This window comes from Crotalus tigris, unplaced genomic scaffold (genome assembly GCF_016545835.1).
Source record: "Crotalus tigris isolate CLP2741 ecotype Arizona unplaced genomic scaffold, ASM1654583v1 scf7180000017576.4783729, whole genome shotgun sequence".
In the NCBI taxonomy this organism is placed as follows: Eukaryota; Metazoa; Chordata; class Lepidosauria; order Squamata; family Viperidae; genus Crotalus; species Crotalus tigris.
The window spans coordinates 3744216-3770614 of NW_024096487.1; the positions used below are offsets into that span (position 1 = coordinate 3744216).

Genomic DNA, 26399 nt, shown 5'->3' on the forward strand with positions numbered 1-26399 from the left:
CAACAAAAATCTAGCTTAAGGTTCAATAGGCACACACACAAATCTAGAATCTAAGTATTGCCCAGTAAATTGCAGATTCAACCTAATGGTATTAATAGCTATCTTAGGTCCACAATGCCATACCACCCTGAAATCTTAAGCAGCAGGAGGAAAATCTTATACATTTTGGTAAAATAATTTATTTATCCCCTGAAATTGACAAATATGACAACTAAACAATTTCAATTGACCTCTTTATTAAAAAAAAATCAGTCAGGGTAGATATTCAGAGAAATAAAACACTTCAGATGATAAACAAGGTGTTCAGACAATCTAGAGCAGGGGTCCCCAACCCTTTTGGGCACCAGGGACTGGTTCCATGGAGAAAGGTTTTTCCATGGACTGGAAAGGGTGTGGTTTCGTGTGCTGCCTGCATCCTGCAGATAGAGCTTCACTTGTTTGCACAGATTGGTTTCTAACATGCCACAGACCGGTGCCGGTCCACGGACTGGGGGTTGGGGACCCCTGATCTAGAGTTTATGAAGCAACTACATTCCAGTTGTTCCAATTTTGCTTAATTCTCATACTGCAAGTGTTCATACATCAGAGGAAAAAAATACATTTATTTATTAATAAAATTTATAAGCCGGCTATCTTACCTCAAGGTTATCTCAAGGTAATTCTGGGCAGCTTACAATAATAAAAATAAAATTAGATAAATTAAAATAATAAATACTGTAAGTTAATACAAAATCCAAAAGATTATGGCCCAAATAAAAGATGGGGAGGGCAGGAGCAGAAAGGAGGAGGGAGGTGAGATCTAGTGTTAATCTATCAATTATCTCCACTGTGATATTCCCACATTGGAGGCCCAAGCTAACTGGCAGAGCCAGGTCTTTAGGCTCTTCTGGAAGGTCAGGAGGGTTGGGATCAGCCTCACATCATGGGCCAAGATGTTCCACAGGACAGATGCAATGGCAGAGAAGGCCCTTCTCACCAGCTGGAATAGTCAGGCTGACGGGGCCGCTTCCTCTGCTGGCACAGATGTGGTGGGCCAATCCCAGTGGGATAAGATGGTCCCTCAAGTAGCCTGGATCCATATCATAAAGGGTATTAAAGGTGATTGCCAACAGTTGCATATGTAACATGCAGTTGTATTGAATTTGCCAGGATTAAATATTTTCCTGCAAAGAACTACCTATATCACAGAGGTTTGAAGCTGAGGCTTAGTGAAGTTTCCCAAAAGGATCTACTTACAAATGAAGTCTAGGCAACCTTTGTGTATAAAGCATTCTATAACTAGGACATCACTATCAAGAAGGTTGTTTCTCAATTGGTGATGTTCATCCACCAAAAGCCTTTCCACTGACTAGGATGTACTGTGTTACATTTTTCTAAAGAATGTAGTACTGTTTCCTAAAACCTAAATGGGAGTATTATGAATCAAGATCTGTTGTTGAAGCCAGAAAAAAAAAGTCTAGCAATTTTGGAACTGGAGCCATCCAATAAAATGCTTTACATCTGTCATAATGTTCAGTGAAATGCCTTTTGTGGGGGCAGAGGGTAGTGTCAACAGTGATTTTGGAGAAGAAAAAAATACATGGACACAGAAGAAAAGAAAAAAATTAATGGGAAGTAAGTTAAAGCACAATAAAGCTGCAGGCGAAGAAGGTATAACTATAAAATGGTAAAAAATAATAAATTGATTTGCTCATGGAGTCACCATGCAATTTGTTTAACATGTGTGTGAAAACCATATCTGCACCTGATTGTTGGAATAATGTCATTATTGTTCTGCTGTACAAAACAAAATGCAAGAATGAATGTAACAAGTACAATGGGATTAACTTGTTAAGCATGCTGGAAAAGTGTTGGCGACAGAATTCTCATTAAAAAACTACTACTGGTAGAAGTGACAGTGAGAAAAATTTGGGAACTGCAATTAGGCCTTTTGAAGATAGGCGAGTGCTAATTTTTGAGAAGCAGGTGAATATAGCACAAGAAAGAAATTGTATTGTTTACTGGTCAAAAGAATGAATGTGGTACATGAATAGCTTTGAATTACAAAAGGCTTTTTCAAATATGAAGTTAAAAGTTGTTGAATGCAATAAGAGTAATAAATGATGGATCATAATAACCAGAATCTTAGTGAATGGCTAAATATTGATCAGAAAGTTAGAGAAGATATAAAGGTACAGAGAACTATGGTGAAGGGTATTGATATAAATGTGTATAGCTATATGATCTTTTTATATCACATGCCTTTAATTTCTTTGGCTTACTATTTCTTAGTTGCTTCAGGGCTTTGCATAATAGTGCTTAACCCAGTTAGTGAACAGAACATGGTATGCAGGATATGTACTGTATGTTTATAAAACAGCATGAAAGAGGTGTCTGTGGATTCCTTTATTTGTTAAGGGTGACATCAAAAATTTAAATCAAGTCTTATAGTATAAGTTGGCTTCAATATTTACAAACTCTGGAAACTGGAATTCAGAGCCTGAAATCATGAATCAAAACATGCCAGGGAGCCTTTTTTTTTTCTTTTAATCACACTATGTTGAATATATATATATATATATATATATATATATATATATATATATATATATATATTCATATATAACACTTTGTCTCTCTCTCTCACACACACACACACACATTCCCCCAGGGTTGTGCCACCAAACCTTTGTGGCAAACCACATTATATCCATGTGAGGTTTGTTTCTTTTTCAAAAAAGAATAATTAATAATACAATCGTAAGTAAATGCTTCTGATAAGGACCAAAGTTATTTTAGTAGGTTCGCAAAATACAAAGAAGAGGGAAAATTCTGTAAAATGAAACTTAGCAGAAGATCTTGTGGAAAATATTTAAATAAATGGCAAGTCAGCTGATTAACATTGCTGAGTGACAAATAGATATCATCAAGCTCCATTGAAACTATAATCCCATAGTTATATTCATCATATACACCTAATATTTTATCAGAAACACAGAAAATAGATGCAGCCATCAAGAGAAAGAAGAGGCAGACCTTGTTGTATGTTAGTTCACAGAAAGATTACTATACTTTTAGTTGTATAATGGTGTGATTTTAATACAAATGAATTAATAAAACACTATGAAAAAAAATTAATAGCCTTGCCAAACTTTCTTTTTATAAAGGCAGAAAAAGTCATAAAACTACTAATATAAATGAAAGCTAGAGTATACAACATCAAAAAGTATTAATATTGCAGCATATCATTGCAAGAAAAATGTATGAAAAATATCACTGAGATAGTACTGTTCTTCAGCTATTTATATAATTTATAAGTATTTTTCCTCACTTCTTATGCTTTCAGATACATTGATCAAATATCATGAGAAAAGATGACAGACTTTAATAATATCAGTCACATGAATTGATCAAACATCAATTGCATGATTTCCCCAGATACTGTAGATCTGGAATGCATACAGATACATTATCCAGGTAGCCAAAATAATTAGTTCCCCAACTCCCATCTTGTTTGCATTCCACAAAGCAGTGAAAATAATTTAATTCTGGAGGGGAGGAGGAGATGATGATGGCCCTGGACTACTTTTGAAATTAACACCTGTAACTGATGTTTTATTTTTGTAATGCATATAAGGCGAATCACAAGTTAGGCAGTAAATAAATGAAGAATGCTATTATTCTATCCTTTGTTCTACATTAAAAGGCACAATACTTGATGAAGAACTAATTAGAAAGTGCTATTTTAATCAGATTGTGGTTGAATATAGGTGAAGTAGCTCTGATATGTTTTGTTTTTGTTAGTACGGGTAGCAGTTTGTCATTGCTTTCTTACCATTCTAGCATGTGGTCCTGAGAAATCCTAATGGTCTCTCCTCTTAAGTGACATCCAGAGCCAATTCTACAAAGGACTTTGGGGCTCTACCAAGGCAACTACTTGTAGACGCCACCACCTGCTTTGACAATGAGTAGCAGAATTAGTTATGTAGAAATTAAACATAATATCCAGTTTCAACACTCCCTTAGCTACTAAACTATTCAATTCCCTCACTCTCCAAATCTGGAAATAAACATTCTTTTGAAACATTTCTAAAGAAATGAAACTCAAGAAGCAAGTATCTTTAGAAATGGGATGAATTACTGCACACTTAGCTCTATTCCTGAGCTTACGCCTTCCTTTAGCCCTTCAATGTTGGAATGATCAACTTGAGAAAGACATGAACTGGGTCAGGGTATTTTCAGAACTCTGGATGGGACAACTGAGAATAGAATAGAACAGAACAAAATAGAATTTGGAAGGGACCTTGGAGGTCTTCTAGTCCAGCCCCCTCAAACAGGAGAACCTATACCATCTCAGACAAGTGACTGTCCAGCTTCTTTTTAATCGTGATGGAGTGCCCACAATTTCTGGAGGTAAGCTGTCCCACTGGTTAATTGGCCTCATTGTCAGGAAGTTTCTCCTTAATTCCAAATTGTTTCTCTCTTTGATCAGTTTCCAACCATTGTTTCTTGTCCTGCTCTCTAGTGCTTTGGAAAACATGACCACCTCTTCTTTGTGGCAGCTCCTCAAATATTGGAACACTGCTATCATGCCTCCCCTATTTCTTCTTTTCCTTAGACTAGCCAAACCCAAGTCCTGCAGCCATTCTTCGTATGTTTTAGTCTCCAGACTTTTGATCATCTTAGTTGCTCTTCTCTGAATTTTTTTCAAATTCTCTCTCAAAAAAAGTGATATGGTGACCAAAATTGACTGCAGTCTTCCAGGTGTAGTCTTACTAGGGTTTTATAAAGCAGTACTAATACTTCGTGTGATCTTGATTCTATGTCTCTGTTTATACAACCCAAGCACTGTATTAGCTTTTCTGGCTGCTGCTGCACACTGCTGGCTCATAGTCAAATAATCATCCGCTAGGACTCCAAGGTCCTCTCGCAGTTACTGTTTTTAAGCCAATCTGTACTTGGTACCTTTTATTTTTCTTGCCTAAATGTAAAACTTTGCTTTCTCCACATTGAAATTCATTTTGTTGGATAGGGCCCATTATTCGAGTTTGTCAAGATCTTTTTGAATCCTGAGTTTGTCTTCTGTGATGTTGGCTACCCCTGAGTTTGTCTTCTGGGATGCTGACTACTCCTTTAGTGTCATCTGCAAATTTGACGAGTTCCCCTTCAACTCCCTCATCTAAGTCATTTATGAAGATATTGAAGAGTACTGGGCCTAAGACGGAACCTTGTGGTACCCCACTGCTTACTTCTCTCCGTGTGGATGTAATGCCATTGAGGACTACTTGTTGGGTAAGGTTTAACAGCCAGCTACAGATCCATCTGGTGGTGATGTTGTCTATTCCACCTTATACCTAGTCATATCTAGTAAATCAGATTTCATTAAGTTGGATGGTAACTTATAGAATAAGATAACATTTTTAAAAATGTAGAATTGAATCCTTTTCTGCCTTTCATTCCTGCCCCCCACTATATTTCTCCCAGATGCTTTTCCTCTGTCTAAAAGGAAAGTTGCAGGGAGCTATTGGGGCGTAATGGCAGCCACACAGAAAAAGCTCAGTAGTTCTCTCCTGGTCACACTTCCCTCCTTCTTTCTCTTCACATTATTACATATAGCTAAGCCCAGATTTGGCAAACTGCATCGAGTATACTTGACTGTCTTCCATGATGAAACAAGCAGCATCTGTTTCTAATTCAACATGTACAGAAGTGATATCCATATGATGCATCCTTGCAACCATGAAGTTCAGAGGAGATTCAAAAACAAAGTCTGCAGACACCAAGGCACAGTTAATAAAAGCTAAGCCTCTAAATGACAGGTATCACAAGTTCCATGCAATGTTAGCCTAATCCTTTACCATTGAAAAATTAATCTCAAAATTTAGAGGTGAGAAGAACATGAATTTATAATGAAGTACGGAAACATTACAAACAAATTGTAACATATAAAATTCAAGGACCTTAATGATAGAGATTTACAGTTGTTCTTAAAGTAATCTGACAATAGCAAATATTTATCATGTTTTTATATTTGTATTTTGTTTAAGAAGGATATTCCTATTAAAAATACATTTAAAGAACTAAAATGAAAACAAAACAATTACCAGCAAAACCAGCCACTGTCTCCAGCTTCATTTGTCCAAATAAAGAGAAGCTATTTGTTTACATTTTTTTAATATGTAGGGTTTTGTTTATTTAGATAATCCTTTTGGATTAGTAACTCAGTGGCATCCCCAGCATTTTCAATTCAAAATTATCAACATCAAGCTTTAGATGGACTATCTGACGCCTAAAGTAACCACTGGTGCAGATGAAAGCTAAAGAGCTTAGCAGATCTGAAGTCAGTATGCTAGTCTTATTTATTTGGAAGCTTATTCTTGCTAATAGTTAATCTGGGGAGCAAATGCTTACAAACTGTGAAATGAATTCAGTGAAATGTTTGGTACATCCGGGTGACACAAATTGCTTACATAAGTCTAACTTAAAATGCCAAATAAAGTCTGCTTTTACCACTGAAAAATCCACATATGAAGACAAGTTTTTCTTACCATTAGCACATATCAGAGAGATATTTAAACAGTTTTATATCCCTTTCCCCAATTGTTATCTGAACTACAATATATCAACTTTAGGTCTGTTTGAACTATCAAGATACTTTAATATATATATTTTCTTCTGTTCAGTTGTGCCTTATTCTTGGAGACTATCTTGACACGTAAATTTGGGTGTCATGTAAATTTCATTGTATGTGTACACTGTGTATACACATACAATGACAATAAAGTTTATTATTATTAAATGCTGCAAATTTCTGGACAAGGTTTTTCAGGAATGGCTTGGCATTGCCTATTTCCTAGGGCAGAGAGAAATTGACTAGCCCAAGGTCACCCACCTGGCTTTGTGTTTTTAGAACTCAAGGTCTCCCCATTTTTAGCACTCCCAGCACGAAGACTGAGTGACATCTGGAAAGCATACTTCGCTTTAATTGCATCTTCAATGGAACATTCTTTGTCGCATTGTATCAACTTCTAGACACTGTACTGCATTAAAGCAGTCACTTTGCCAGTTTTCTATGGTCTTCTGTCTCTGAGTGTACATCTATAGAATGCATACTTTGTTGAAGCAAAGCAGTTTGGCAGAACAAAAAGAGCTTGCCAAGATGCTGCACTTTGGGACATCCTTGTTAAGGTACCACATTATTTCAGCAGTCCGAGTTGAAATAACTCCACAAAATGTTGCCCTTTTATATGGCCTTGTTCTACATTTCCATTGTCTGATTCTTCAAAACCAGTATGAGGCTGGCCTATAGATATCTGCATCCCTGATTGCCTCAATTTACTGAGAACTGACAGACAATACCATGGATCAATCAGAACTCCCGCTAGCTGACTAACACAAAACATTATATTCATTACTTGCCTTGCATTCAGGACGTAAGGCAAGGTAATAGCTCCTGCCAATGGAGAAACAAGTTCAGCACCTCAGGTTTTGCAAAAAGAAATATTAGATTCACTGCCATGTTATATGCATAGTAGCTGAGGTGAAAATAAATGAGAGAGAGTCTGTTGATATTGTAGGATCACAGTGATACAGAGCTACTTTTAACCTGGTCTACAATCTGCATATGGAAGTACTGGGGTTTTGACAAGCATACTATTATTTCTCAGAAAACCATGGCACATTCCATAAAATTTAAAAAAAAAAAATAAGAGTTCCTTGAGAGAGGTAATGATAAATAAAAAATATGACAGCTGAGAGGTGTGAACTTTAAGCATTTATCATATCTGTTGGGTCAACTCTTCAACCAACAAGAACATTTTAAAGATCTGGTAAAGGAATGATTACCAATAGAAGAACTAGGAAAAAAGATAGAAAAAAGTTGGAAATTTTGATACACAACATAATCAGACTCCTTTCAAACAAAAGTAGACTTACAACACTATTATACAAAGTTAGAACTATTCTAGCTAATTTGTGAACTACTGATTTCAATCAAAACTCCAAAAAATACATTCCTAATCCTCACACTCTCTCTCAAACACACACACACACACACACACACACACACACACACACACACACACACACACTTGAGACATGAAATGACCAGAGATAGGTTGAAGCACTGCATTAAACTCTGACAATTTTAATAAGACAAATTCTGGCTGTCCACATGTAATTTAAGAGCATTCAAAAGTAAAACAGAGCAGAAATTTTATTTTATTTTCATATATTACCAGAAAAACAACACAATCAGGAAATGTAGAATAAAATCAGGTAGAACACAAAACTGTAAATAATACTAAATTGTTAAAAACAGTTTAAGAAATTAAATGAATTCCTTTAGAGAAGGATACATATCTAGTGTATCCCTCTAAAATTTGAATGAGCAGCTAAGTATGCTTAGGAGTTCCCTAGGAATTTGCTACAGTAATCATTTGACTTTATGTACCATTGACTATGTTCCACCTCACCAGTCATCATTAGTTCAGTTTCATCTCAACCCAGTTCAAGCCCCACTATATGGCCTGCTTAGTTTTCACATAGCATTATAGAGAAAATAAGTAGCCATCTTTACCAGAAAACGAACAGTCAGTCCTTCATTCCTTCTCTTATCAACTTGTTAATTTGTTTATTTATGAGATTTTGGTCTAAATTCTGCCTTCCTATTAGACATTTACAGTATATTAAGTTCATAATATTCCAAGTGACAACAGAAGAATAAATGATAAGAGGATTGGATCTACTCTTCTGATTTAGGATGAAAAAAATTCCTTATTCCTACAATTCTATCATTATCACAATAGCAATAAGTTCCTGCTAGAAGATTTTTTTTAACATTTCCAGGGTCAGGATAGAAGAATAAATAAAAATACCCCTCCACTGTCAAAATGGAAGGAACAATTTTAATGAATGAAATTCCCCCCACAGATTTGGGAGAAAACATTTTTTGTCCCAATTCTCTCAATGCTTATGCCATAACCAAATGCTTGTATTAGTAACTCAATAACTTAATTTATCTTCTAGTAATCTCTCAACAGCATTCTTCTCCAATCCAGCATCATCCTTTTGTGTTTGACTACACCTCCCTTAATTCCCAGTCAGAATGGCTATGATTAGGAATTTGGGGACTAGTACAGAAGGAAAATCATGAGAGCAAATGTTTATTAACTGAAAGCAAGGGCATTACAGAGCACTACTCCATGGCTGATAGGCTGAGAATTGTTTTTTTTTTTTTTAAAAAAAAAAAAGGAATCTAATACTGTACCTTTGCTTAAAAATACCTAATTATCCCACACAAGCTAACATTTTGTATCAGAAATTTGCAAAGATATGCTTGCTGTCTAGTTTGTTCAGCTTGATCCAATATTTGATTTATTGCTATTGGAAATTCTTTTCCCATTTACACTGTGTCACTAAAAATCCGTTGTACAAAGAAAATTTAAATTTTGTCTCACTCTCTTACCTCTGATTTTTTTCTATGAATAACCAAACAATGAAGTTTTATTAATAGTGGCTAGAAGTAATGTTTCCTGACAAACAAGATTAGGATTACAGTCAAAATGTGTATTTATACTGAAGGGGACAGTTGTACTAGCAAAGAAGTATTTCTGAAACTAAATTCACAATAGTCTTTTCCCCCTTGTGTTGTAAATCCCTCTCTCAATAGAATAGAATAGAACCTTAGAGATCTTCTAGCCCAGAGGTCCCCAACCTTTTGGGCACTAGGGACCAGTTATATGGAGAGTTTTTTTCCACGGACCAGGGGGGGCGTGGTTTTGTGTGCTGCCTGCATCCCATGGATGCGGCTTTGCTTGTTTGTACAGACCGGTTGCTGGCATACCGTGGCCCAGTACTGGTCCACGGACTGAGGGTTGGGGACCCCTATTCTAGTCCAGCCCCCTGTTCAAGCAGGAGAACCTATACCATCCCAGACAAGTGACTGTCCAGTCTTTTCTTAAAAACCTCCATACATGTTTGTCAAAGATATTAACAAAAAAAACAAAACAAGAAAAGATACACAATGCAGGAACTATATCTTTAACTCCCAAGCCTCATTTTTCTGGATCATGCTTTTGGATTATGTAGTGCACTGAGAAAAGTTGCATTAATCCTGCTTAAAAGGAAACCATGTTTAATTGTTACAATTAGTGATCAACACCATAGGTCCCAGTTTGGTTCTATATTTCTAATCTAAAGCAACTCCCAAGCCTTATATAGAGGCATTCACATTTATCTGTTGACCGAAATCAAAAGCTGTGGGTAGAACCTACTTATATCTGAATTATGAAACAGGCTCTCGTTTTTAATCAATATCTCCAGACATTGCTATAAAGATTTTGCTTTCTCCCTAAGATTACTTTATGGACCGCTTCCTCTCATGTAAAATTGCCAGACAATTAAGGAAAGTTTCAGAGGCATTAATGTGACTCTAAAAAATTGCCCAGTCAAGACCTGTCAATAATTTTATTTTTTATTACATTTATCAGCCATGCATTTTGCTGTGATGCAACAATCTTACTTTAATACATCCCTTCAAAACTAAAAATAATTCAATTTAAATAATTTCAGTTAGCATTTTTATTAACGTTGGCTATAATATATACTTTTATGTCCTTAATAAATGTTTTGTTTTCATATTTCAGGGCTATGTAGAATTTATATGTGTATGCACATGCATGCATACACATACCTTTCTATGTATATTCTGAAAGTCTATTTGGAAAAAAACAGACAAGAAGAGAAAAATATTATGAAAATCTATCCAGCTTTCACAAGTGTATTTACAATTACCATGATAAAATAGCAATCCACATGCTTCTGTTGAAGATATTATTGCTGATGTGTTATAGCAATGTCTCCATGAAAATTTGGACAGTTCTTGCATTGTAAGCATAATATTATGAACTACAGTTAAATGTTCTTAAATTAGTTCCCTCCCACAGACAAAAAAATTAAGAAATGTGAATTATTATTACTTAAATTTACTCATTCAACTGCAATGGACATAACCTATACATAAACTGAAATCCAATTCTATTGGATTAGGAAGGTATGAGTAAACTATGTATATGTAGTTTATTCCAGCATTCAGAGACATTCTCTAAAACAAGTGTCTTCAAGCTTGGCCCTTTTATGACTTGTGGACTTCAACTCCCAGAATTCCTCAGCCAGGCACGCTGGCTGAGTAATTATGGGAGTTGAAGTCCACAAATCATAAAAGGGCCAAGTTGGAAGACCCCTGCTCTAAAATATGAAAAGCACCCAGTCTGACAAGTTATCTCTGCTCCTTGACTTATAATCATTCGAAGTTATAATGGCACTGAAAAAAGCAACTTATGACTGGTTTAACACTTACAACTGTTGCCACATTGACAATGGTCACATAATCAAAATTCAGGCACTTGGCAACAGGCCTGTATTTATAACAGTCGCAACGTCTCCGAGTCACATGATCACCATTTGCAATCTTCCCAGAGGATTTCTGACAAGTAAACTCAATGGGGAAGCCAAATTCCCTTAACAACTGCAGTGATTCCCTTACTCTGCCTGCAAAGGTCATAAAATGAAACACAACACTCACTTTGCAACTGACTTGCTTAGCAATGGAAATTTTGGGCTCAGTTGTAGTCGTAAGATGAAGATTACCTGTAATAGTAAAGCCAGCACCCACACTTTTTTTTTTAGGTTAAACTATCAAGAAAGAAAAAGTTCTGGAGAACTTAAAAACTTGTTTGATATTTTGTAATATTTATAGTTATATTGCCTTACGAGGATCTTGGATTTTTTTCCCCATGGCCAAGCAATTCAATTTGCTTTTTGATTGATTAAGGGCCACCAAGTAATTGTCAACTCTTAGTAACCACATAAATAGATTTTATCCATGACAATTTGCTTTTTATATCCGTCAACAGAGAGTAGATTGTTTCTTTGTACTGGCCCAATTACATTCGATCTAATATTAATAATTCAATAGAACCGACTCATTTGAGAATATAAATCCTGGTTTCCTTCATTTTTGCATCATGCTCTAATCCAAGGGTCTTCAAACTCGACCCTTTTATGACTCATGGACTTCAACTCCCAGAATTCCTCAACCAGCGTGCCTACTTCTACTTCTAGGAGTTGAAGTCCATGAGTCATACATACATACTAAGTCAAACTCCATCTCTGAATGGTTGCTATCACGCATTCTAAATTATATCTTTCAAAATATTCACCATTGATAAATGATTCTAGTCAGGTGGGACTGACTAGTGTAAAAGGCATCCTGTAGCTACAAAGTGGTCTGATAACAAAGATTAAACTATATCATTTCTGCTGAGGACTCAGAAGAACTTAGACAAAGAAGAATGCCTATTTCATTTAGTCAAACAAACCTTCTGCCTCTTGGTGATAATTTGAATCTTTCCTTTTTCTTCCCTGGGAAAAGGAATTTTCAAACTTCTCTATCTCCTTCTTATGTTCTTGTTCTGTTTGTGCACTAGAGGGAGAAGAAAGGAAAGATACATGAGTAAATAAATTCCAAAGCTTTAGTCAACAGTTCCAAATGAACATTTCTTTCTCACTGTGAACTTCAAGCATGAGGTCTTTTGTAAAGCTTTGCAGATAATTATTCTTCTCAATTCCCCTTCTATAAAATAGTTTGCCCTCATGCTTCTGAACCACTCTCCCCGCACATTTTTTTCAGGGTTGTTAAACTATTACTCTGTCAGAACATTTGGGGAACATTAAGACCTGCTCTGACCCTGGAGGATAGCTCTGTTAACTGCTCCTCTCCTCTCCCCTGTCCTCCCCTCCCTTCCCCTTCCCGTCTTTTATAGTTAGAATTTAGACTGTTTCAAAACTTTTTTTAAACACCACTCAAAGCTTGTGGAAATAAAATATCAATAAATAAATATATCAGGTACAATTCACCCACTCCATTGTATAGGTATCATTGACTTTCAAACCTTAAAAATTGTATTTATTTACTCTAAAAATATTAGACAACAGTCTTTCCTACCCAACCATTTTCTAGATTATGTTACTGTAACAATGCCTCTGTCAACGCTGTGACAATGGATGTCGATGCTCTGACAACTGAGAATCAGCAGCCATTTTACTTTTGCTTTTAACATGCCTTTTTAAAATTCTTTTAGAGTTCAGATGTAGAAGTGGGGATCCGGTAAATGCTTGAGGGTTAGCTAGCCATAACAATGCAGAAGTGTGGGAATTCAGGAACATGGTCCGATAAGCTTTTGGTGGGCTGAGGAGCCGGAGAGAAAACCCTGTGGGTTTGAGCAAATTGGGGAATGTGATTTATGACAGCTTTTGTGGAGTGGGAATTGCAACTTGTTATTTTGTATCTGGAAGGAGGGAATCTCAGTTTTGGGTTCAACTATGTAAGTGCCAATACTTTGTTTCCTAATAAAATGTTTTTTAAGGAAGAATTATTGTCTTGAAATTCTTTTACTGGTTTCATCTATCGGAACCATGACAGCCTCACATTTGGCCAAACTGCAACCTTCTTGTACATTGTTTTGATCTCCAACTTTTGTTTTCCAATATGAGGCTGTACTGAAATTTTGTTCAATATAAAATACTTTAATTTCTAAGGCCACTCGTCTGAACACCAAGTGACTTTCAGGTGGTTTACAGTTCTAAAACAATAACATACTTCAACACAATAAAAACACCCCCCAAAATATTTTTAGTAGCTGAGATAATCAATTAACAGTAGAACCAAGAATTAGGGCCCTTAATATATTTGGGGCCCCAGGCCTAGTTACACAGTCAAGTTGTTAAAGCCTTATGAAAGGCCAACTGAGTTGGGGCCATTCTAATCTCTGAAAGGAGAATATTGCAGAAGTCAGGGGCTACAGCACAGTGCTTCCCTGTTGCCAGCTGACCCTGTTTGGCTAATGCGATTCCCAACATGCTCAGTCTAGATGAATAGAAACTCTTGGGCAGGCCAGTAGGCCAGTCCCAACCCATATAAGATTTTAAGGGGGGCAACTAACACCTTGAACTGCACCCAGAAACCCATTGGTAGCCGATGCAGCTCACATAATAATCTATCCAATACCGTTTACCCCCATGCAGCCACATTCTGCACCAGTTGAAGTTTTCAAGTGTTCTTCAAAGGCAGCCCTATGTATAGCACATTGCAGTAATCTTTAGGATTATTTTTTTATTATTAATCAATTGAATATGTGAACTCCTGATACTGAAGAAAAATCTATTCCAAAAGTTAACTACCTCTCTATTTTCCCTATATCTTTTCCAGGTAAATTCCTCTGAAATTACTGTACCTTTATCAAGATAAAAAGTAAAAATCCATGCTCCTTTCTTTTCTCAATTCTTCAAGCTAGATAGAAACCTAATGCATATGATTCTTAGTGTAATGCTACTGAAATAACCACATTTTTTTTCTGCCCTGGTCCTCTTTTGTTGCCATTCCTGTCTATTTTAATTGCAACTCTTTTTAGTATCCAGCTTAACCATGATTTACTTAACCATTTGTTGAATAATTGCACAGTTGGCTGGTTTTGATTATATCACATTGGGTTATAAATGTTGGCTTGACTTACACAAAAGGCAAATACATGACACTGTGCTGTGAACTCATTGTGATTTCCTGCATACCTCATTTTTTTGTAAAGCATAATCCACACAAGGACATAAGAAGCCTCCATATATACAGTGTGACCATGGGTCCAGATAGCCCAGTAATGTCCAGGACAATAATCCAGGTCTTCAGGAAGAAGTTATTCAACCCTACTTACAGATGCTGGGGATGGTCTTCTTGCATTTCAAGTGCACACTTCATAATAAAACATGACAGTATCATGACTGCTAAACAATAAGCTGCATTTACTTTTTCTATTAGCTCTCGGAGTAAGGATTTGTCACAACTGTTCTTTGAAAACACCTTGATTGCTGACAACTCTCAGAAGGAGGAGGCTGCAGTAGCAGCAGTAGTAATAACAGCAGTAGTAATAACAGCAACAACATTTCTTTCATTTATGCACAAACTAATCAAAATGATAATATCCCTGAAGAATAAGAAAGGGACTTTTCTAAGACACTTGCAGGGAGGATCATATCAAATTCAACTGAGAATGTTCTTTTTTTTTTCCCCTCTGCAAAGTTCCTGCCATTCCAAAGCCAGTGCCGGATGAAATAACATCAAACTGATGAGCTATCTGAAAAGGCTGTACTCAATTCCCATTTATTTTATTCACCTCTAAATTACTGAGAGTACAGAAAAGTCTTTATGAACGTAAGTATCCAAACATTCAAGCATATGTGCGCACCTGAAGGTTTTGTTTCATCAATTTGGAAGGTGTAATGTGCATCTTTTTAAGAAAAACAGAGGCATTATACCAAGTCAAACTAAAAAGAAACCCAAACATTAAGCATATCTCACACATTAAACCAATGTAAGAGGTTTCTTGACAGTGAAATATTATATTTTCAATGTAACTGAGTTGAAGCCCCTGAATATTAAAATGTAATTCCTTATAGGCTTAGAAAGTTCTAACTGCATTTAAGGGAATGTTTTCTGCCTACCATCCTTAAGCCGATTAGGTTATTAACAACAAGAAACAAATCCAGCATTTTAATACTAGTTCCTACTGAATCAAACCTGCATTATTCAGGAAAAAGCATATATGAATTTCTTCCTTATTCATATTCTGCTGTATGCAGTCATCCAAACAATAAATACCCAGAGTGAAACTTTGATATGCATGAGACAGATATTCTGACAATGGCTGCTACAATTATGCAAAGTGAAGAGAGATGATATTGGCAGCAAAATCTAACCATCCCAATTTCCAGGAAGACATACTACAAAAAGGGATTAATATGATGGTGCTCTGCTGGCAATATCAGGAATATCAACTAGTATTCCTTAATACTGTAAGAATAACAACGTGTTATTCACAAAACTGTTATACTTATGGAAATTTACTGGAGCAACTTGTGACTTTCCCTGCTGGCTTCCCTACTGAATGAGAAGCCAGCAGGGAAGGTCACAAATGGTGATCATTTGAGAGCAGGATGCTGCAGCTGTCGTAAGTATGAGCCAGTTTCCAACCACCCATATCCTGAACACACGACTATGAGGACGGGATGTAAGTATCATTAGTTCAGGACCATTGTAACTGCAAACGGTTGCTTAATGGGTGGTATACTTGTATTGTTTATTTATTTTCAATTTCTTATTATCATTAAAGGATAAAGAATACCTGAATCTGTCAGCAATGTAGACATGCCAATACGGTAGTGAATCACGTGGCTTATCAGAAAATACCCAAATTATTATGTTCTCTCCACTGGCTCTAGAATGCTCCTTATTCTCTTATTAACTCATAAAAGGTAAGGGTAAAGGTTTTCCCTATCAAATTGTGTCCGATTCTAGGGGGGCGGCTGATTACTGTTTCTTAGCCAAGGGAGTCAGCATTGTTCAAAGACATTTCTGTAGTCATGTGGCCAGCATGACATCACGCCACAGCAAAGAGCATGCAGCAAAACACAGAAAGTTTTTACCTTCCCACCAAAGTAGTACCTATTTATCTATTCGCATGTTAATGCTTACAAACTGCTAGGTGGGCAGGAGCTGGGGCCAGAACGGGAGATCGGCCTATCATGCAGCATCAGGGTCTTGAATCGGGGCTGTTAGCTTTCCAGCTGACAAATTCAATTTCTTAATATCTGAGTCATCACACTCCCAATTAACTCATAAATAGTAGTGCAATTCTTGCCATCAATTCTTCAGATAGCTGTTTCATGTTTGTAATCTAAGATAAAACACTGTTCTGCCTTGGTTCCATCATAGAAAATGTGGCTTTCTGTGTGATGTACTAGTTACAATAGAGACTGGGGAGACCCAAGTTTAAACCAGCCTTAATCACAAAAGCTGTGATTAGATAGTCCAAAAGTCATGAGTTGACTTTTGGACTATCTGTCATTACTCAGACCAGTCTATTCTGCTTACATAAGGTGCTCTGAGTTCCTGACATGTGCTTCTGATAACATTATTCTACTAGAAAACAAAGGACCAGTTGGAAATGAAAGCTTTTTTTCTTTCACAGTTTTTAAATCCCAAAAATTTGGAAGAATTATTGGCTCCTATATTATTGTGATCAAGTAATTGTTGTCTTATTCCAGTGATGGCGAACCTTTTAGAGACCAAGTTACCCAAACTGCAACCCAAAACCCACTTATGTATCGTCGGGTGCCGGGTGGGTGTGGCCCATTGGGTGTGGCCCATTGGGTGGGCGTGGCTGCTGTGGTAACAGCAGACTGGGCGGGACTAAAAAGTTCAATCAATCAATTCCAACTTTGCAAGTTGAAATTGACTGATTGATTGAACCTTTTTTTTTTTTTTGTACACGGCGGCAGAGGCCTAAAGTGAAAAGGTTTTATAAAAGCCAACTGAAGGCCTAGGACTGGGGCGACGGCATGCGTGCCCACAGAGAGAGCTCTGAGTGCCGCCTCTGGCACCCATGCCATAGGTTCGCCACTACTGTCTTATTCTGTTTGTTGCTATTTATAAACCAGCTAGAATTTCCCTAGGGAAGCAGGGATAAACCACATAAATAAATAAGTGCAACATTTGACCAACCTTTTGAAAAAAATCGTTTTTAAGTTAAGCTCCCAAAGCCCTTTACATACATTACAATAATGACACCCTCCAATCTCCTCTCCAAGCATTCATTCAACAGACAGAGACAGTGATGGAGATTTATCACTTTCAAGAAAGATAGTGCTACCACAGACAGAGTGACAATCATATGACAGGTAGGTGAATGAATTTGCTCCCTAAAAATCAAGGCTAGGGATCCAGCCTGTGCATTACTTTTGCACCACGTGCAAATTATGACTGCAGCCTGCCAAATATCACCAACTGCATGAATTCTACAAGTCCCTTATTATCTTTAAGATGCTAGACCATTAAATGAAATGTTTACAAAACACTGAACATGTTGAAGGTTAAGGCAGCAGAACCATTAGCATTTTGATAGGTTTCCAGAATACATAAAAGAAGCAAGTCTTTAAAATTCAATGCCTTAAGATTAATCTTTCTCTTAAGCATTTCCTTCCCAGCTTGAGGCAGCTATCAAGTTAGCTTACTGTTCTATAATACTTCTTAAACTGTCATGTAGGCTGCTAAGACAGGAAAGTTCAACTCACTCAGTAGTCAAGTCCCAGTTTAGAGACAAAAAGTACCTTCTACTAGTATATACTCATCACAAGCAGTTGATATTTAAAAAATTAAAGGCTGATGCTGCAAATGCTCTGAAGAGAAACTGGGTGAATCAGAAATACGGAATCCAACCCCTTCCACCCTGCCCCTAACCCTCATTTGAAAATAAAATTGAAGTATTACTCATTATTCTGCCTAGCTAATTCACTGAGAAAAACAAACAGGTAACTGAAGCAGCTTGAGAAAAGTTAGAAGGTAAACTTTTAGCTGCTGTATCACCTGCAGTGTCTCAATAAACATAAAAATAATTTTATCAGCCAAAACCACTACAAAAAGAAAAAAATATATTAACACATTACACACACACAAAGATCCATTCTAACATTCTAATTGTGAAGGACTTCCATCTTAACAGTCTGCTTTGATTTTTCCCTAGTTAACTCATACCTCTTGAGAGCAACATTCAGATCAAATAAGCTTAATATTGGCTTGCCTTTATTACCACAAGTTGAAGATGGATGCCATTTCCTATGAAACCAAATGCTTTACATGAGGTGAAAGGTTTAGATATTCCCTCCCATGGATTTACTCTTTGTTGCTTAGTTGAGTAGCTGGAAAACAGCTAAGAAACTGAAAAGGATCCTGTATAGCAGGGGTCCACAATCCTAGGTCCATGGACCGGCACCGGGCCATGGCATGCCAGAAACCAGGCCGCGCAAACAAGCAAAGCCCCATCCATGGGATGCAGGCAGCACATGAAACCACACCCCTTCTGATCCATGGAACCGGTCCCTGGTGCCCCAAAGGTTGGGGGCCATTGCTGTAGAGTCCCTCAATGAGAAAAGCCACCTTTAAACTATCTTTCAGGTTGTAGATTCCTGTCACTGTCCTAATCAAAGGCATATCATAGCCATGTTTAAAGCAGTTTTCCAACATGTAGAAGAAGTTAGAGGGCACAACATAGCCAATAAAAGCTGCTGTTCATGATCACATCTGGAGGCAACTCCTGGCTAGATTATAGAAGCAAGGCACACCATAGAAAATAGTTGCCTACCTAAAAAAAAATGAAGGAAATGCATAGATTGATAGGTCCACTAATGCCAAGAAGTTTCTCTAGTTAACGGACAACACTGATTTTTAGCATCCCATCTGCAAATGTATTCAATTCATTCTTCATTTACACTTTTTTTGGTGAGGGATATAGCAACAGTGAAAAATATACCAAAGTCTACCAAAATCCCTTTCTGAGGTTGAGTATGGTACTTACTATCTCAATCAAGTATTGGCTTCCTCAAAATACATTGTACTTAGGTAGGTATCTTTTCCAAACCCTTCTGAGTTTGAAGCTGTTCTATTTCTTCACAGATATATAAAATCTGCTTCATGACTAGTGAAAGGTAGGGCCAAAATCTACCAAATCACTAACTTATGATATTGAACAAAGTAAAGGAGAATTGAGGCTTACAAAACTGGCAATGAATTATACTAAGGTGACCAACTTTTTTACAATGAGGAGGAGGACACAAATAAATTGAAGAAAAAATATGAATAAATAAAATTAATTATTAAAACTGAAACAATAACATAAGCAAATAAACTTGTAAATAAAATTATACATATTTGGAAATTATTAAATAGATAATGAATTAATAAAACGTGAATTATTGTGCTCACCTGTGTATGATTGAATATTCACTGAGAAAGAAGTGAATCTAATGCGTGCGTGTGTGCCGTGTCATGTTTCGGTAAGAAGTAAACAAAGCCACTTGTGCACAGTGCACTCTTGCACATGGCGCACTCTAAAAACAATTCTCCTGTTCAGAGCGCATGCGTCTCATAATTGCGTCTCACCGCATTGTACTGAGCGTTGACAAATCGTCATGTTAAATACAAATATGTCACATCACACACAATGGATCGGATAGACATCGATTGAATACGGAGATTTACAGATTAGTCTTCAAATATCGAAAAGGAGGACTTGTAGGAGGATACTTTTTAAGAGAGGACAGAACTTACAAAAAAAGGACTGTCCTCCCTAAAGGAGGACGATTGGTCACCTTAATTATGCATATTCAATGAATTCAGAAATAGACTGGTAGCCAACAGTGGCTTTGAACACTATTTAAGAGCAAAGCTCAACTGGGAAGTTTTATAACCTAGGCTCTTAGAATTCCATCTGAAGTCAGTTGCCAGTGTTTTATAGAGTTCTTCTCAAAAACTTGCTATATTTAAGCTGCCATTTTAACTCTAAATAACTCTTTGTTTTTTACTACTTTTTTGCGCTAAGTATACACTCAGGCTAGACACCCTTTATGACTTAGGAATAATAACACAGAAAGGAATCATCTGTTTTTCTTCAGAACGAAAGAAGCTTCTTGGATGAGAAGCGAAACATCTTCAAAGAAAAACAAGAAAGTCCAGTTGCCTTTTGAAACAGCACCTTTGGGACAACCATGACTTGGATTACTGAGATCTCCATAGATGAATCGTCATACTCTCAGAATGATTGCATAGCAAATTTCAGTAAATTTGATCAGTAAAATATCCTCTAGCAGACTAGAATATTTGCTAAACTCTGCCTCTCATGGATTAGGAGATACTTACCTTTTCTCAAAATAAGAATTAACCAATGGAAGCCTTCATAACTGTTTGACCTGACACTATCTGGACATCCTAGGAAAACTGTCAGCTTTGTAATCATGAAAGGAGAATAATCTGATTGATGCTTTGTCTTCTATCTTGATAGTGATGATGATTAAGGAAGTCCAACAGGTTGAGCCTAAGAATCTGGGTTTATATCCCAAAATGTATACAGTCACAGCTTGGGCCTACAAAGGGCCTAGAAAGGCTAAAAAGAGCAATGTTGCACAGAATTCAACCCTGGTCTCTTTGTATAAAAGTGCCTATGAGAAGAAAATTTACTTGGACATAGATTTCCACAACTACTGTAGAAGGTTAACCGTAAGCATTTACCCCACTGGTCTCTGGAGAGATCACCAATTTCCAAAAGAAATGAACTGCATTGTTGCCCCTATGCAAAGTCTTTCACCTTACTAAAAGCCTTCCAACAGAAATAATATCCTTGAATTGGCGAAAAACTAAACTTCCTACACTCTTACCAATCAGTATCCTATCATTATTACTTGTTTCAAATCTTGTGATAACTCTCCCGGATGCTTCCCCAGATACCTCTCCAGATGTCAGCTCGGAGGATGAACCAGTTCCAGCACATCTGGAAGGGAGTTGGTCAATGGCTCCATGCAGCTGCCAGAGAGGGATTTGGCTGAAGCACAGCTGCTGCAAGACAGCTCTTAGGTTTCAGGTGGGGAAAGCACACAGCTGCAGCCAGTCAGTGAGGAGGAAGAACTGCCTTCTGTGCCCATTCCAAAAACACATACTGTAAGGCAGAGAAAAGGCAGGAGCAGCAAAGATGAGCCTGAATACTCACAAGGAGGCAACCTCACCATTCTTCTTGGGCTGCACCAGCATATAGACGGAGGCAATGCTGGAAATAACATATTCATATCCTAGCTGTATGTTTCCTGCCTTGCTTTGATTTGGATTGTGCCTTGTGAACCCTTTGGTATTGTGGATTTAATTTTGCCTGGTGGATATATCTTGACTGGGAAACTTTCAAGTGCCTAGTGGATTCATTGGCCATTGCTCTGTGGACCAGCATTAGTCTGCTTTTGGCTGGACTTAATTGGGACAGTTCTGGGTTTTTGGTGAAGGGAATAAAGCTACTAAACCATTATGTGTGAGAGAGAGAGAATGAGCAGCAAAGCATAGTAATACCATAAAATAATTAATGACAATGCCTAATAAATTTGATGTACTTTGAGGCTTCTTTGGGCAGAACTGGAAGGGAGAAAATATTTTATCACCAGAACACCTGGTCTGGTGATAAAATAAAATAAAATAGAGGAGATTTATTAGATAAATCTAATAACAGGCTGGGAAATGATTGATCTTGTAAACTAAAAGGGATGTAGGCAAGATGTGCTGAAGCTGTAACTTAAGAGAACAAATCTTAGGTTTTGTTGTAATCCTCTCCTTATGCTGAAACTGCCTTGAGGAGCTTGTTCTGTAATTTGAAACATTATTATAATATTCTCCCTTTTTATTTAGTGATTGCTGAGCTCAGATTAAGTACATTTTTGCTATTTGAGCAGTAGAAATTATTTAGTACTGATATTTTTTTCTTTAGAAACCATCAGGAGTTTGCTATAGTTATGGTGATACTCTTTTGCAACAGTCCAACTGTAATAGAAAAGAAAGTTATCATATAATGACCTAAAGCCAATCTTAGAAAGCAATGAATAATTACTTCTCCCAAACTCTAAGACGGCATTTCTAAAATGCTGTCCTTTTTAGGAAAAAAAGATAGAATTAAGATGTCTCCTTCACTCACTTAATTTCCATCTTATTTATGATCATTGACTACAGATGACAGTGGTATAACCCAATGCACACAGATACCCCCTCCCCCCCCCAAAAAAAAATAGGAGATGGAAAGGAGGTTCTAAGATCCTCAGCCTGGCTGACTTCAAAGTGAACCTTTATAATTAATCCTCTTCTTTTTCAGTGGGATTAAAACAGCTGCAACTTCTTTGGAGCTGACATTCATCTAAGCTAGTAAGAGTTGGACTCAATCAGCCAGTCCATTTTGCATCCAGGAAAGAGGCTTTAGTGAAGCACTTAATTTCCCTGTGTTTCAGGAACAATGCCTAGGCACATCCATACTATTCAAGTACAGGGATAAATTCACTACTTTTTAAAATCTTTTAATAAAAGTATTTGATAAAGTTATTTGGGGGCAGCCCAAAAATCTAACAGAGGGATGGTTAATGCAATCACTTTTTGGATCCTCTTTGGAACATCAATCGTCTTCCAGGCATGATTACTCTTTTCTTTGTCACAAGCTAAAGCTGAAAGTGATGAAGTAGTCATCAGAGTGCTCCATCACAGGCCAAGCTTCCCATTTAGTGAGTGACTACAATCAATATTTCTGAAGCATCTTCAGCAATGCATAAAATTGGACATCAGGCTGGATCATTTCCAAATCAAGAGATATCCTTGATGTTTCAGGCATGGCAGTGACTGTCAATTGTGTTCAATCTTCTGACACACCGCTTCCAATGATGAGTTTCTCTACTACCAATAGGATAAGATCATGCTCAATCCTGACTCAGTTTGTTTCCTTAACCAGACTGTCATTTCATTATTATCAGAAATGTTTTGGATTTATATCCTGGGGTTAATACCCAGTGACAAATGCCGCCAATAAATTGAATCCTGTTTGAAATGCATTTAGAGAGTTATTAGAAGAACCAGCAAATTACTGGTCATCAGTTTATGATTGATGAGGCTGTTTCACCTCCTTTATGTTAAGCAACACAGAGTTTAGACAGATTCTACATTCACTATTTTAACTGAATTGTTTTAAAAGATCATGAAGTCACTAACACATCCTTCTAAAAGGCCAAGAAACAGATATATCCATATGGTACATTTGCAACCTATGTTCTCATTCATGAAGCTCAGAGCTGTTCACAGGGACTCTTTAACAGCTCTTATTCAGCCTGACATCAATAATGCAACATAATATTCTTCCAGGTCTTGCAAGAAAAGCTTGACAAGAGGCTGCATTAGCTCAAGTAGAATAAAATCAAGCACAGGGAGGAAAAATAGAAAACATGCCTTCAGCATGGCTAACAATTGTAGTATTATGATTAGCTTGATTTTTTTTCTCCTAATTCCCCATGTATTCTTCCTTTGAAAATTAAAAAAGTTCTTTTTTTTCTTTTTTTCTTATAGTGCCCTCATTTCTTTAGGTGAATTTTGGGCTTCATTTGGGGAGGGGGGAGGTAGTTTATAAAGTAGCCAAAATGTTATCATTGCTGTTTTCTGCTAAACCGGTATATCTCCAATTTCCTGGCTGCCACTGCTTCCAAATTTAAAAATGCTACATAGCCAGAGTTCCTTCGTGACATCCTTCTTTGAGATTCAGCTGATGAGTGAGACACAATTGGGGAAATGAGTGTACAATGAAACATGGGACACCCACAATCCACGAACAATGGAATGGAATGGAACGGAACGGAACGGAACAGAACAGAACAGAACAGAATAGAATGACAGAGTTGGAAGGGACCTTGGAGGTTTTCTAGTCCAACTCCCTGTTCAGGCAGAAGTCCCTACAACATTTCTGACAGATGGCAGTCCAGTCTCTTCTTGAAAACCTCCAATGATGAAGCACCAACAACATCTGAAGCAATCTGTTCCATTGGTTGATTGTTCTGTCAGGAAATTTCTCCTTATTTCCAGGTTGAATCTCTCCTTGATCAGTGTCCATCCATTATTCCTTGTCTGGCCTTCAGGTGCTTTGGAAAATAGGTTGACCCCCTTCGTCTCTGTGACAGCCCCTCAAATATTGGAACACTGCTATCATGTCTCCCCTGGACCTTCTCTTCACTAGACTAGCCATGCTCAGTTCCTGTAACTGTTCTTCATATGTTTTTGCCTCCAGTCCCCTAATCATCTTTGTTGCTCTTCTCTGCACTTTATCTACAGTCTCAACATCTTTTTTTACAGTGTGGAGAGCAAAATTGGTTGCAGTATTCTAGGTGTGGTCTTACTAAGGCTTTACAGAGTGGTATTAGTACCTCATGTGATCTTGTTCGAATCCCTGTTAATGCACCTTAGGATTGCATTGGCTTTTTTGGCTGCCACCACATACTGTTGGCTCATATTTAATTGATTGTGCACTAAGACTCCAAGATCTCTCTCACAATTGCTGCTATTAAGCCTGATTTCACCCAATCTATATGTATACTTTTGGGTTTTCTTGCCTAAGTGTAAGACTTTACTTTTCTCTATGTTCATTTTGTTAGATAGGACCCAGTGTTCAAGTTTGTCAAGATCCCTATGGATTTTGAGCCTCTCGTCTAGGGCAGGGCTTTTCAACCAGTGGTACGCGTACCACCTGTGGTACATTGGCACCTTGCAGGTGGTACGCGACCATCCTAGAAAAGTGGTAGCAAGCAAGGGGAATGAGCTGAACTGGTGGCAGCACCGCACAAGCCTGAGAGAGGGATGGCTGGAGCTGCAGGGCTGTCAGGGCTCAGCGGAAGCACCAGGATCAGCGCCAGGCTCCAGCTGGAGCTCAGCGCTCATCCTGGCACTTCTGCTGAACCCAGAAGAAGCACCAATCATCTGGAATGTTGCAGCATCTCCAGGGTCTTGTGATTTACATTCAGATGCTTGGCAACTGATTCATATTTATGACGGTCACAGTGAAGTGACCAAAACCTGCTGCAACCACCCAGCAGACGGGGGGAATAAAAACCAAACACCTCCAATTCCATCCCCGCTGCCAATCCTCAACAGAAATGCTCACAATGATGGAAACCTCAGACAGGAGGAAGAGCGCTGCCGAGTGGGCAGGCAGGTGTCTTGCTCGGCTGTGGCTTGGGGGGCACTTTTTTGCCATTGTAACTTTGAACAGTCACTAAACGAACTGTTGTAAGTCAAGGACTACCTGTACTTTATGATTTTTTTCCTTTTTTTTTTTGGTCATCAAGTTTTTGACAACTTGCTAGGCGACTGGTTGTACTCGGATATTGCCATATCCTAAAAGTGGTACAATGGGTGAAAAGGTTGAAAAGCCCTGGTCTAGGGTGTTGGCTATTCCTGCCAGCTTCGTGTCACCTGCAAATTTGATAAGTTCCCCTTCTATTCCCTCATCTAAGTCTTTATGAAGATGTTGAAGAGTACTGGACCTAGGACAGAACCTTGTGGTACCCCATGCTCACTTCCCTTCATGTAGATGTAGTACCATCTAAGCTACAAAACACTATAGCTATTCAAGCTGAATGTGTGGTACAAAATATTGCAACAGAAAGCAGTCATAAGTAGCAGAACAGAAAAATATTATGATGAATACTGAAAAAATGACAGAAATAACACTGTTATTTATTACCATTTTATAATGCAATTAACTGAATGGAATCCTAAAACTGAATGATTGTGAATGTATCCTTTGGTTGTTAAAGATTGTCAATCTTAAATACTGTCTCATGTCTATGGATATTTAAGTACTGTCTTATGTCTATGCATATTTACCCATGTCGTATGGCTATATTACCATTATCCTTTTCATCTTTTTCTACTACCTTCTCTTACTGATACCAATATTATGATTATTACTTTGTTGTTTGTA

General features: G+C 37.5%; 1 protein-coding gene across 1 annotated transcript in view; it reads right to left on the minus strand.

The window, feature by feature from the left end:
- TSPAN18 (tetraspanin 18) overlaps positions 1-26399 on the minus strand; it is a 215645-nt gene that overhangs the window by 165371 nt on the left and 23875 nt on the right. The window contains exon 2 of the mRNA XM_039358972.1: positions 12360-12463. The gene's annotated coding sequence lies outside the window, so the exon portion shown is untranslated. The remainder of the gene's footprint in view (positions 1-12359; positions 12464-26399) is intronic.